The sequence below is a fragment of the Rhinolophus hipposideros genome, assembly GCF_964194185.1.
Source record: "Rhinolophus hipposideros genome assembly, chromosome: X".
Classification (NCBI taxonomy): domain Eukaryota; kingdom Metazoa; phylum Chordata; class Mammalia; order Chiroptera; family Rhinolophidae; genus Rhinolophus; species Rhinolophus hipposideros.
Window position 1 is genome coordinate 115,888,307 of NC_138046.1, and position 14,325 is coordinate 115,902,631.

Here is a 14,325-nt window from a genome sequence, read left to right on the forward strand (position 1 = left end):
TTCTCTTTATAGTCCAAACTTTGCTTGAAACATCGTCTCCCATGTATCATTTCTTGGAATTTGGAGTCTCTTCCTCCAAGTCGTTTGCCCTGAACAGGCCTTCCCATATCTTCAGCTGGTCCTCACCATTTCCCCACTAGGGTTCAAACTATATTGGGCCACAGGCCTCTTAATTCAAACAAAATCACATGAAGGAGACCAGTGTATGAAAATATCATAGAACAGCAGCTGCTCTGGTCTGGAGTCCCGACTAACTGCCCCCTTGCCCTGCAGGGCCTGCACGCGTGGTTGAGAAAAGCTACTGCACAATGGTGGCACTGTACATGCCCTAGCAATGCAGCTTTTGCCATCCCCTTCAGCACCATCTGCATCTGGATTCTAGACACCAGAGCAGTATGCCTTCTATTTTATCTTACATCGTAGCCAGGTGTAGAGGGAGCATTCAGGGCACATATGATCTAATGACCTCTAAGCTCAGAATTCGGTGACCAGGTTCCCAACCATTATTTCTTCCTCTGGAAAGGGGGAGCTGAGTCCCAGGGCAGAGAAACAGTCAAAGATCCAAGCACTATCCTTACAAAACAGACTCAGCCCCTGATTACAGGATATCTGCTGGTGTCAGTCCCCAAGGTGGCCACAATGGCAATGGAGAAAATTGAAAGGCCCTGGGGAATTTAATCTTCCTGGAGGCAAAGCCAGCATACAGAGTTAACAGGTTTTTGTTAACAAATTATGTTTTTGTTATGCGGCTTTATGATTTCAAATACCTATTAATGGAATTTAGCTAACAAGGTCTTATCTGGCAGAAGTCCTTGGCAGAATAGACTTCATTTGTAAAGAGGGTATCAACTGTTTGTAAATGAATAAGGTACTCCTAAGGTACTTGAGGGTTGATGAGAGCAGTCTGTTTTCTTGTGTGGCTGGGAAATGGGACTAGGCAGGCAGTGGGAGAGCCAGGCTAATTAAGACCTGAGACCTTTTATTGCAACAGTTTTCAATGGGAATCTTTTCAAAATGCATCAAGCATCTCAGCAGAGGAAATCTTTCCTTGACTCTGTTACTGTTACGGGCACTGGTGACTGGCCTGGGCCGGATTGATATGCTGTCCTCCGGGCCATCAGGGAATGGGGGCTGTTTGTTTCTAGCTGGTGTTGGCTCTCCTGTTCCCAGCAGCCGCTCCACACTGGTGCCTCTCTTCTTCTTCATTAAAAAAAATCTCTTCCAGTCACGGGTCTTCTCAGCTTCCAGGACAGCAGGGCATGCTTGGCCAGCCACTGCTGGCCAGCTGGCTCTCATCCATAACCTTACCCAAAGCATGAAATCGTCCTCACTGTCCCCACTCTCCTGGCAAGTGCCTTCTCATTGCCCTGCGAGGCTCAACCCCAGTGTCACTTCTAGGAAGATCTTCCCCAACTCCTTTACTCCACACACTTCTCTGAGACCCACTTTGGAGGAATGACATGCTCTTATTGAGCGAGTCTATGGTCTTAGGCTGTAAGCTCCCTGAGACAGGCCAGGCCTCTGTGAAGTGACTGCTGGGTCCTTTTGACCCACAGTACAGAGTAGCTGTGAAAACCTCAACAATTGCTTATTGAATTGAAGCACGGAGTGCCTTCTTTACTTTTGTATGTATCACTTCTTGGCTGTACTGGCCCCTGAGCTGGGCTCAGCCACTGTCAGGCCCTTCTACCTTGGGCCTGTTCTGGATGCTGGTCAAGGGTGATTTGTGCAAGCACCAGATGGACAAGACCCTGTTTTATACATACAGTCTGCTTATCCTGTTTATTTACTTCTTAGACCCTTTCCTTTTTATTTTTTTAACATTTTATTGGGGAAGGGGAACAGGACTTTATTGGGGAACAGAGTGGACTTCCAGGACTTTTCCAAGTCAAGTTGTTGTCCTTTCAATCTTAGTTGTGGAGGGCGCAGCTGAGCTCCAGGTCCATTTGCCATTGTTAGTTGCAGGGGGTGCAGCCCATCATCCCTTGCGGGAGTCGAAGTGGCAACCTTGGGGTTGAGAGCCCACCCTCCAACCAACTAAGCCATCTGGCCACCTGGGAGCTGAGTGGCAGCTCATTGACTTCATTCTAGTTGTGGAGGGCGCAACTCGCTGGTCCATGTGGGAATCGAACCTGCAGCCCCGTTGCCCAGAGCTCATGCTCTAACCGACTGAGCCACCCATTCGCCTCGACCCTTTCCTTGTTGTCATCATTAAGGTTAAAATCCAGTGGAGCCCATTTGAGCTATTGCAGATTTACAAATGAGTGAAGTTTTAATGAATGTTTTACTGACGCTCCTTTCGTTTTCTCCTTTGCTCCCTTTCTTTCCTTTTTCTTTTTTTTCAACTCCCAGAAGTGCTGCTTCTGTTTAATTTTATAAGTGACAATAATTTTGTGGGGAGCCATGATTGCCTCTCAAGCCTCATCTTCCTGACCCTTCAGAGGTGTGGGATGCTTTCCCCTACCCTCTTAGCTTTCCTGGCTCATCTCTCTCCACATTCTCCTGTCTCCTCCTCTCTTCTTCTTGCCCTCCTCAGATAATGATGCTATGACCCACCTCTTTCTCTTTCTCTAGCCATAGCACACAATGTCTCAGGCCCACAGTTCTCATTCCATGTGCTCTCAAGGTGATTTCATCTGCTGTCCTAGTTGTCTCCATCTTTATTGTTCATTCCTTTCTATTGCCAGCCCTAGCTCCCTCTCTCTTCTTATTTCCATCCACTCTTTCTCTTCAGACTGTAATACCCGGAGTCCAACCTGCCATATTCACAGCGTGGTCCTATAGGTACTTCAGACTCATCATTCCTAAAACTGAACTCAGCATCTCCCTTCCTAACCCCTACCCGAGATCCAGCTGACTTCCTGGTTGCCCAAGCGAGGAATGTGGAGCTGTTCTCCATGACTTCTCCCTTTTCTTCCCTTCCCACATCCCGACTGTCTTGCAGACTTTGCCTCCTTGATATTCCTCAAATCCATCATTCCCTTCTTTCACACTTATTATTCTTGACCCAATCTATATAATCCTCTGCTTAGACTTTTAAAATGGCCTCTGAACTTAGTGGGCACCATGCCTACATTTTAGCCCCTCCCACCCCAAATCTCCTTTCTATACTCCTACTAGAATAGTTTTAGCAAAAGTCAAGTCTTACTATGTTGTTTGCTACATAAAAGCTTTTGGTGTTGGATATATCCCCATATACTGCAGAGGCCTCCCATGTCTGGCCTTCTGAGATAAAGCCTCAGACCTCCTTGTGGCTGGAACTCATTGCTTCATCCCCATGTGTAAGCTCCAGGAATACAGAAGATTTCAGTCCCCAGCACAAGCCTCTGTGGTTCTGCCCTTGAGTGTCCTGACACTCCTCCCCACCTTTTTACTCTGGGTAATCCTTCAAAATTTAGCTCAAAACAACACCTCCTCCAGAAAGCCCTCCATGACTGCTCCAGGATAAGCTAAGAGCCATCTCCTGCTGTCCCACAGCAACACATGCATACTTGTATATCATCTTTTTTTTCTTCAATTAAAGTTTATTGGGGCGACAATTGTTAGTAAAGTTACATAGATTTCAGGTGTACAATTCTGCATTACATCATCTATAAATCACATTGTGTGTTCACCACCCAGAATCGTATATCATCTTATCCATCTCATTCAATTTAAAAAATATACATCTGTCCATCCCACTATACCATAAACCTCTCTAGGGCCAAGGTCAAGGACATTATATCTACTTCACATGCCTAGCACAGTGTGTAGCACTTAGATGGTCCTCAATGAATGTGTGTGGACTGAACTGAGCCTACGGGGAAAGTCCAAGTATGCCCCTGCTGGCCAGACCACTACAGCACGTGGAATTCCAGACATACGAAACAGAAATAGTTGGAATTTACACTTCACTTTGCAAAAAAAAAAAAAAAGATGTACTAATAGGTTCTTTTAAATCATATCGTTCACTATGCTTCAAAACAAGATGGATTCTTCAAAAGTGGTTTCCACATTCATATAAATATACTTAGAACATCAAGCAATAGTCAAAATCTCATTGGTGGTATACAAAGAAAATGTTTTTGCATGTACCTCCTCAGAGTTTGTGGATTTATTTATAACTTACATGCATGAATTATAAATGCATAGATTATAACACATGTGCAAGAATGAAAATTTTGAAAGAATGAAACAAATTTAAAGAGGTTCAATATTTTTTTTTCTGTGCCCCAATTCATCATCTTACATATGCTGCTGGGATATAATGAAACAAGAATATTCTAACTCTATCAACTGATAGAATTAACCTTTAAATTCTCCTATAGAGCCAAGCACCCTTCTGTCTCAAAATGTGGGAAATCACCAAGCATAAGATAATTTCTGTGTCAAAACTAGGAGCAGTTTGTGTCACTGCACCTAAATGAGGGGGTGGTTAGGGACCCTGGGTACAAGTTAGGAGTGTGGCTTCAGAGTCTAGATTCAGTTCCCACCTCCAGTCCTTTCTAGCTGTGTGACTTTGGGCAAGTCACCTAACCTCTCTGTTCCCATTTCCTCAACTGTAAAATGGGAGTAATGAAATATCTGCGAGTACATGAATTAGAATGTTTGGGGCACCAAAGACAGAGTGCTCAATAAATTAGTTTGTATTATACTTTGTTCACAGATAGTACTAGAGAGCAAGGCCAACAAAGGTTACGGAAATGCCTGATTTTACAAAGCCTTTCATTACAGCTGGCATTTTTTCAGATTTCGCTTTGTTCCACAAAGGTGGGTTTCCAGCCAGGCACTTTCATGCCTTCCTCCAGACTACTGACTAAATGTCACCTCATTCTCCTTCCTTTTGGCCTGACAGAGGGGTTCATCCCTTGGCCATCAGTAAGAAAATGGACTAGTTAGAAAAGGAGAAAAAGAGACACGGACTGGGAGAAAAAAACCCTGAAAGGCAAGATTGGCCGTGGACTCAAAATGGTGTGTGTTCTTAAACCTCACTCTGCTCTGGATTCCTCATCTGTAAAACCATGACTCAGCTGCCTTTCTAGTGGGGACTGATGACATAATGCAAATGTCTAAGGCGTACGGGGGCCACCATTAGCCCCTTTCTCTCCCTAGGGTAGGCACGGGGCGCTTAGGGGGCCTTCAGGGACAGGTCCTATCCAGAGGCTGCTGCATGCCCCAGGCGCAGCTCTGTAGTGGCCCCATGGGGCTGTACAGCCCCAGAAGGCTGCAATCTGGTGAGCAGGGCAATGCCTTCCTCAGAGGTAACCATATAGAGCTGTACTCCCTTTTATCAAATCCTTAACATCTGACGTCTGAGAGCAGATAAACCTTTATTTGAATTAGAAATATAAATTCACTTTACAAGAGATAACAGTGGACTTCCAGGATAACAGTGACAGAGCTTTCTTAAGTGCCCTTTAAACATGATCTAGCATGTGGGCAACTCTCAGAAACACAGCTACTAGATACTTTGGGGCCAACTGTATTTGAAATAAGTACAGAAAGGAGTTTGTGAAGTGAGCATAGAAAAGGAATCCCTTATTCATCCTGTGTAAGAGCTCCTGACCTCTCCACCACAGGAAGAGGAGGCTTTGCAGTAAAGGAATTTTCATAAAATCAGAACAGCCACTGCTTCTCCACGAGCCTGCTGGGGAGAAATCATCTTGCACCCACTCTGTCTGAGCTGGGGAGACAGCTCCCTCTGCTGGCAGCTATGACGAAACCACAGGGCACTCCCACACATAGTGGTCCTGAAATAGGCACCTGGCTAGTGACCCCGGTCTCTGGAGGAAGCTAGTCTGTCAGCATCTTAGGACATCCTTGAGAAAGATCCAGATTGAAAAATCCTTGAGGGTCCATGTTTTCAGAAAGGAGCTTCCTCACCCTTTAGTGTTCTAGCACTAAAACTGTGTTCTAACAAAGCTGGCAAGAGAGGCTTTTCCAGCTTCCCTTACAGGCTAAGATACAAGCTGGGGCACACTGCACACTGCAGTTGTGAAGACAGAACCCCTGTGAGGACAGAGAGGACCTCTGGTGAGGACAGACAACCCGGTGAGGACCTCTGGTGAGGACAGAACCCGGTGAGGACAGAGAGCAGTTTCCAGGCTCTTGACCTCACGTGGAAAGGTGCTGGCTCGGGTAGTAGACGGCCACCAACTGTGACTAGTTGGCCATCAGCTGTAACCAGTTAGCCATTAGCCAGTAATATAACTGCCATGGCTAAGCTAGCAAGTGCGGATTGCAGCTAGCAGGTTGGGTTGGTTGGTTGGCGGAGAAGCAGATGGTGGATTCTGGGTCTTGTGGCTCCTGCTGCCTGTGTCTCTAACCCAGCCGCCAGCGAGAGTATAGTGGTATGAAACCCCCATCCATGGCTCTGTGGCTGTTCCTTTTTGGCCTCACCATATCGTGTGTTCTTATGTGGGGAGCAGGAGCTGAGACCCCTCATGACACCCTGCATGACAGCAGTGTATGGAGCTGAAGCGGCAACTTCAGTTTGCAGGGTGGGGACAAAAAAATAGAGTAGGGAAAAGTTGGTGGGTTTCTTGGAAAGCAACAAAAGGAGAAGGACAGAAGGCACGACTCCCAAAGAAACTGGAAGGGCCGTCAGGCTGGGGAGCGCAGGACCCAGGCTCCAGCCACTGTCCCCAAGGGAAGGCAGGCAGGGAGCCCAGCTATAACTGACATTGGTCACTCTTCTAGACGCCTGTTCCCCTGCCTGGCTGTACCCAGAATCACCAGGAGAGCTGTAAAAACTCCTGGTACCGAGGCCTGGGTCACAGAGACTCCCATGTCATGGGTCATGGGGGGGGGGTGCGGGTTTGAAAAGTTCCAGGGGATTCTCACGAGTATCAGTCTGAGGCGCACCGCTATTCACGCCATGCAGCTCAGTCATAGGATCATCGCATTTCATCCTGACGTCACCTGGGCACGTTCATGTTAACCGCTGGTTTATGTGCAGTGGAAGCCAGCAGGCCGAAGAGGCCGTCAAGTGGCTTAATGCAACCTACAGCACCGCCACCCACAGCCCACAAGACACAAGACGGACACGGCCTTTTCACAGAACAGCACCCACCCTGAGGTGTGCAGCACACTCTGATGGTTCCCATTGACTCCATTGAATCTCCCAGAAACCCCCAATGGGCTGGATTTCACCAGGCACCACTAATAGTGACCAATCCCAGTGTGAAATGCTGGGGGCTGCAGAGCCCAGGCATGAAACCTCACACTTGACTAAGACCCGTGTTCTTGCTGCCTTACTCTCTCCCACTCCCAGCCCCCACAGGGGCCACAATGGACTTATTGGCTCCAAGGCCTTCAGAACAGTTCTAGGGACAGAGCAAGTTTGAGGAACATGTTTTCTTGTAAGGACAGGGAAAGGCCCAGAAGGGGCTGTGTCCTAGAGGTGATGAGACTAGATCCCACCGACTGGATCCCAAACACGCAGAGATGAATGTGTGTGTGTGTGTGTGTGTGTGTGTGTGTGTGTGTGCGTGTGTGTCTTTGTGTCTCTGTGTGTGTCTGTGTCTGTGTGTGAGAGACGGTGTGTGTGAGAAAGAGAGACTGAGGGGAAGATGGGGCTGCGATGGGAGCTGGGAACAGGAAAGAACCCGGGAAGGAGACAGGTAAATAAGAGCAAACATCTCCCCATTGTTGTGTGACCTATAGTAGGTGACCTCAGCAAGGTACGTCTGGCCATCTGACCGAGGCTAGTCTTGCACTGGGACCCTGGTGGAGACGGAGGGAGCTAGGGACGGAGGGCGGCCCAGCTCCAGGAGCAGGTGGCGAGGAGCTTGGTCCCCAGGCTGACACCTTGTCCTGCCCCTTCGGATGACAATGGCCACCAGGGGTAGAACTAGGGACCTCTCCTCTCTTGCCTTCTTTGTGGCAGTGATCTGAGTCTCATGTCGTTTCCTGGCCGAGGTGCATGGCTCCTGGGTGCCTATGGGTGGGGGGACCCACCCATACCCCATCACCGTTCACACCTGAGAGAGTGGCCACAGCACACACAGCTCTCCCCGCCAGACCCAGAACTTTCTGATCCTGAGCGCAGGGCCACAGGGAATCTGCAGCCTGGAATCCAGATCACAGGCGCTCAAGGCTTCTGGTTCCCTCCCCGTTCTTAACCTGACATTTGAATGCTGAGAAAGCAAATGGGAGAGACTGACATTTAAAAGCTCTGCCTGAAAGTTCACCTAAGTCCCCTGCAAAAAGCTGGGCTTCCCAGACCTCAGGCCATCTTTCAAGTAGCTGCTTCTACCATTTGAAAGAAAAGCATGGTTGTGCTTGACCGTTTGCTGGCTGTAATTAACTCAACAACAGGGCCACCCTCAGAGGGACACCTACTCTACTGAGAACAGCCCAGAAAAAGGCAGATGTCAAGTACAGCACAGGGAATAGTCAATAATGTTGCAACAACTACATAGAATGCCAGGTGGATACTAATTGGGGGGAATCACTTTGTAAATTATATAAATGTCTAATCATATGCTATACACCAGAAACTAATATAAAATGATCTTGAATGTCAACTGTAATTGAAAAAAAAGGTAGATTGAAATCGCTGGAGTCGCCCCCAAGGAAAATAATGGGATGGGATTATTATTATCCCATAATGGGATGGAGGGTACTGTGCAGAGTGGATGATGGGTGCTGTTCGCTGAGAGCTCTCCTCCCCACCCTCCGTGGCTGCCAGAATGATCAGTCCAGAATGCAGGTCTGGCTGTGCGAACCCCCTCATTTATAACCCTTTCATTGCTTCCCACAGCCTTTGGGGTCCCATCCAAAGCTGACCCAACCTTCCCGTTCCAGGCCTTGTTCGGCTCTCCAAGTTCATAATGTCTGCCCATTACCCATCTCATGTTTTAATCTCTATCAACACTTTATGGCTTCCCAAATGCCTCAAGATTACACAGCCTGGCAGTGAGCTGGAATTCAGGGAATCTGTTGTCCTTTAAGTGTGGCCTCAAGTGCTCCAGCCGTCAGCTGAGCATGGAGCACTGTAAGAATGAAAGATTGGAACCTGAACCCAGATGGACATGGGGGAATGCTCACAGGCAGAGCCAAGTTTCTTCTTAGAAATTTGGGATTCGCTCTACCTCACGGACAAATAAAGGGCCATTCAAGCTCTAAGTTCCTAGGCCAAAGAGCTGGGATCTTAAGCTGGCAGCACATAGATAAATTTAGGCCTGCCATTTTGTTTGGCCTGTGCTTTCATATACTTAAACCTATATTTTAAAATTGGGAGATTTTACATTAACATCTGCATTTCTGCTTACTTCTGGAAAATTGAAAGACCTGTAACATTAAACCCAAAATTTTGCAGGGTGATGGCTACAAGGATTACAATCCTCCTTAAGCATAACAGGTGGGCTCCAGCTAGATGCAACCCCTCCTAGTCACCTGTGCACACCTATGCACTGTACCCAGCCAGTTTCTCACAGGCCACCAACCTGGCCCAGCCTCAATGTATGCCTACAATCACTTTAGCTTCAAAAAAATGTTTAAAGCCTTGTGGTAGAAACAATGCTGTATGTTCATGAAAGCTTCCACTTTCCTCCTCTTCTTGAGAAAACCATTCCACCCAACTCTTTTGCACTTAAGGGGAGCCATATGACTAGTTCTACCAGTGGGCTCTGAGTAGAAGTGCCACATGTCACCTCTGGACTGAGGCAACAAAAAGAATCTTGGAGGCCATGTGTTACATGGGCAGGGCCACACAAAAGCAGCAGCAGCTATGGAGAATCAGACTTCCTAGGAGACAAGCAAAGCCACTGAGGTTTCAGGGTTTGTTTGTTATGCAGCATAGCATAGTTTATCCTGACCATTACAAGTACAGTGACCAAAACCATACCTTTATCAGGCAGTTTACTTATTATTATGTAATAATAAAGATTAAAATCTTTTGCATAATTGTCATGAGTGTACCCGTTTAGCAGGTAATACAAACATTGGACAATGTCTGGATTGGAACTCAGTGCTGATTGACACCATTCCCCACCCTGCCATGTGCCTTGCCATAGTCCCCTGATGGAGGAAGGCTCATATGTTGCTAACTCAGGCATTTCAGAAAGGAATTCTATCAGGGCACTCTTTTCCCACTAGAGTCATTTCTTGTGTACCTGCACTTTTTCTAATAGAAACATTGCTATTGATTTTGCCAGCATCCATGCTAACTTCAGAAATACATTGATACATACATCAATAAAGCAAGATGCAACATTAGAAACCAGTAATCCTTACTCAATGAATATTTCTAAAGAGTGACACTCATATGCTGATTATGTTATAAATTTTCCATATAGAAATGAGATATATACTCATGTATAGGAAAAGCAAACAAGAACAAAATATTTTTAATAGAATAAAAGGGGGGCGGCTGGATGGCTCAGTAGGTTAGAGCGTGAGCTCTCAACAACAAGGTTTGCTGGTTCAATTCCCACATGGGATGGTGGGCTGTGCCTCCTGCAACTAAAGTTTGAAAATGGTGACTGGACTTGGAGCTGAGCTGCGCCCTCCACAACTAGATGGAAGGACGACTTGGAGCTGATGGGCCCTGGAGAAACACACTATTCCCTAATACTCCCCAATTTAAAAAAAATTTTAAAAAGACTAAGAGGGAAAGAAGAAATAAATCTCCACGTACATACAGAACTTCCCTGTTAAGATTATGCAAGAACTCCTATTATTCCTGGGAGCTGACCTCATTCAGTCATACGCAAACATTGAAATACAAGTGAAAACAAGGCCCAGGAACTCCATCAGAGATGTAAAAATAACCACCAGAGCAGGTTGCACAAATCAAATATTTCATGCACCAAGAAGAAACTTTGTGTATTTTCCTTTTCAAGGAAAAGACCTCTCCTTCTAAATAACCACTGGGACTTTGGGCAACGATTTTCACAGTTCAGATTTGAGAGATCAGGACTTTAAACAGAAAACAGCTAACAAGCATTTCCAATGGCAACAGCTTTTCACCCGATTCTGTGATTGTTATCAGTGGAGGGAGAGAACCAGGGAAAGAATGGCTTGGCAGTGAGGTTGGGAAAACGGAAAAATAATCAAGTAAAACTTATTGCCTTTAATTAAAAACATAGCAGAAAACATAGAAACCATAGTTTTAGTTATAAATTGCTGCATAACAATGAACATTTATCACATTTTCTGTGGGTTAGGAATTTAGGGGTGACTTAGCTTGTTGCTTCTATCTCAAGATCTCTCATGGGATTGCAGTCAAGCTGTCCGGTGATCTCAACTGAAGCCCCATAGGTGACAGAATGGGAAGTCACTTTCCGGTTCACTCACTAAGTTGTTGACAGCCCTTAGACCTCACACATGAGACCTTTCAAGGAGTCATAAGATGTGGCAGCTGGCCTTCTAAAAGGGTGCCTAAGACAGAAGCCACAGTCTTTTCAATGTCATCTCACAATTGACACCTAATAACTTATCTTGTATTCTGTTCATTAGAAGGGAGTTAGAAGTCTCAATGGGAGGAGATTGCATAAGGGTGTGGGTACAGGGTACAGGGATCACGAGGACATCTTCACTAGTGAGGAAAAAAGCGCTGTTTTAAATATTTAATGGCATCTATGAGTTTAGTGAAGTGACAGGAAGGCACTAATATAGAAAATGGACACAGTGTGAGGATGACTTGGCTGATATGAGGGGTGTGGGCAAGGACATAGCACGAAATGACATCGGACAAGTAGGGGAGAATTGTATTAGAGTTCTGAGGGCCACAATTTTGATTATGGATTCAGTTGAAATAAAAATTTGTTTTAGATACATGGTGCATAGGATCCTGGAGAATATAGGAATTCTTGACCATGAACACAGGTAACTAGTGTCTATAAAATGCTGCGGCAAAAGATAATGCCAAAAGGGATGGGCAGAATCAGCTGTGTACTGGAGAAGGAAACAATAGAACCTGATAACTGACTGTGTGTGTGTGTGTGTGTGTGTGTGTGTGTGTGTGTGTGTGTGTGTTTGGAGAGAGAGAGAGAAAGGTTAGATACCTATTTTATGCTGCATGTTAAGATGTCTAAGGGGATTCCAGTAAATATCACCTCTTTCCCCTGCTCCCAGGTTCTGAAAAGTTGAGAAATAAGAGTAAAGATGAAGGCTAAAATAACATCTTTCTCCTATAAAAGCTAAGTTGCAGGATACAACTTAGTGTGAGAGGCCAAGGAGCCTGCAGGTGGATTCCAGCATTAGCTGGACTCATCCACCCAGAAATCTCACCTGCCAGCAGTCTTTCCTCCAGGAGGAAAAGAACGGATAGAACATAGCCAGTTCTTCCCAAAATCGCTGATCAGAAAACCCCCCACTTCCCCAGGGATAAAGTGAACAAAATGGGCTCAGAGGCCTGTAATGAAGCTGCCTGAACTGTGAGGAAGAAGTGACGACCCTGCCCCAGGACACTGTGTGTAGCTTTCCATACTGATGGCTGTAAGCCTCCATAACAAGGGAAACAGGGACCAAGACTGCACAGCTAGTGAATTGCTAGTGACTCCAGAACCCAGCTGAAATTTATTTCAAAAAGAAAATGAGTCTTCTTGAGTATCAAGGCCACACAGCTGCTTTCCTGGGCTCCACTATAATGGGGGTGAGCTGTGAACAGGATGTAGAAAAGGGAGCAGCAGGGCTGAGGGGAGGGCAAGGCAGGAATAAAGGAGCAGCTACTTTCAGCACCCGCCATGTGAAGCTGCTTCCTGGCCGCATCTCCCTGAATTCTCAGACGCTTAGGGGAAGGAGTGACTCCCCCCAACTCTGAGAGCTGAAGTAATGTGACCAAAGTCACATTTATCTGCACATCTAATGTACAGATAAATGTACACGATGTCAGGAAGTACATCAGGTACATTTCACCACATTTTTGAATTGTGGTACTATCCCCCAAACCCAGTTAAGTTACAACCATACACTTTGATTTCCTGCTCAGGAACGCTGTAGGAAGTGAAAGGATGGCTTGGCCCAGCCCCAACTGCCTTGTGGCTCCAGAATCCAGTCTGAAGGAGAAGCCCCTATGGCACACTCTGTGCTCAGAGCAGAGGGGGAATGAATTAGATGATCAAGAAGCCATTGTAAAGCTCCTGCTGGGACCTGATGTTGTTCAGGTCCACCTACATCCCATGGCCCAAAGCAGGATGCAGGGCCAACAAAGGGGTGGGCACAAGATTTTACCTTCAAGTTGCCTCTAGTATAGCAGGCAGTGTGGACAAGCTCGAGCTGAGTCTGCGCTCACTGGGGAGAGGTGCTTTCAAGGCTCAGTGTCATCAAGCTGCCGGACAAGAGGGAACGTCGGGAGGGAAGGAAGGGAAAAGTGTCTGCCATGCATTTCGAAGGTGGGCCCTGGTTAGCACGTCCTCCCTCCCGTAGAGCCCCCTCATTCCCTGGATCAGCCTCACAGGACTTAGACATACAAGCAAGGCCCAGCATCACTGTGGAAACTGCCCCAGAAACAGAACTGTACTTCACTTCCTCAGCCCACTATGAGTACAGTCCCTCCTGTAGCTTGAAAAAGCAGTGCTTTCCCCCAATTACATTGTTCCTAGTCATAATGTTTAATTTTCCATTTCTAATATTACAGAAGGGCATGCATGGCTTTTTCATGCTTACAGAGGGGGCCCGGATTTAAGTCTGGGAAATCCTTCTCTGAAACACGTACTACAAGATATTCCCATGATCAGAAATCACGCAGACGAAAGAAAACAAATACTCGATGTGCCCGAGTTGCAATTCTGTTGGCTACAGAGTGTCCAAGGATGGACTGAGAGGCAAAACTACAGGAAAGTTCACAGGAGGCTAGCATGCTATTTATTCTCTGGACTTCAAATTGACCAACCTGACAGTGAACAAACAAGTGGTTCTGAATGACCCAAGTGTGGACAGCAAATGGACACCACATGCCAGTCACCTGAGAATCTCCCCTGGAGCCTGTTAGGGCCCGTCGCCTCCAGGAACTACAGGACACACTGCTGAGAAGCAACAGCAGGAAGTTTCTGGGTTCCCAGGCACCAAGCAGCGGCTGCTGAGCGGATGGGATGAGGGGTCGGGTCCTGAAGGCGACTCAAGCACAACCCTGAGCCTCTAACCCTTTCCACCAAGTGAGCTGGGAGAGCTGAAGACAAGACACTTTGACTTCTGGCCCCTGCAAGTAAAAGTAGCCACAATTGCCAGTCAGACGCATGAACTCAGGTGGACGATATCTAGGGGGCACTGCATTTTCTAGCATACTCGCTTCCTCAGTAACAGTGCAAGTAAGGTTTTGAGCACAGATAAAGCTCACTGATTTAACTTCTTACTGTTCCCCTGGGGTCTCGTTTAAGGCCCCTTCAAGAGATCAGCCCT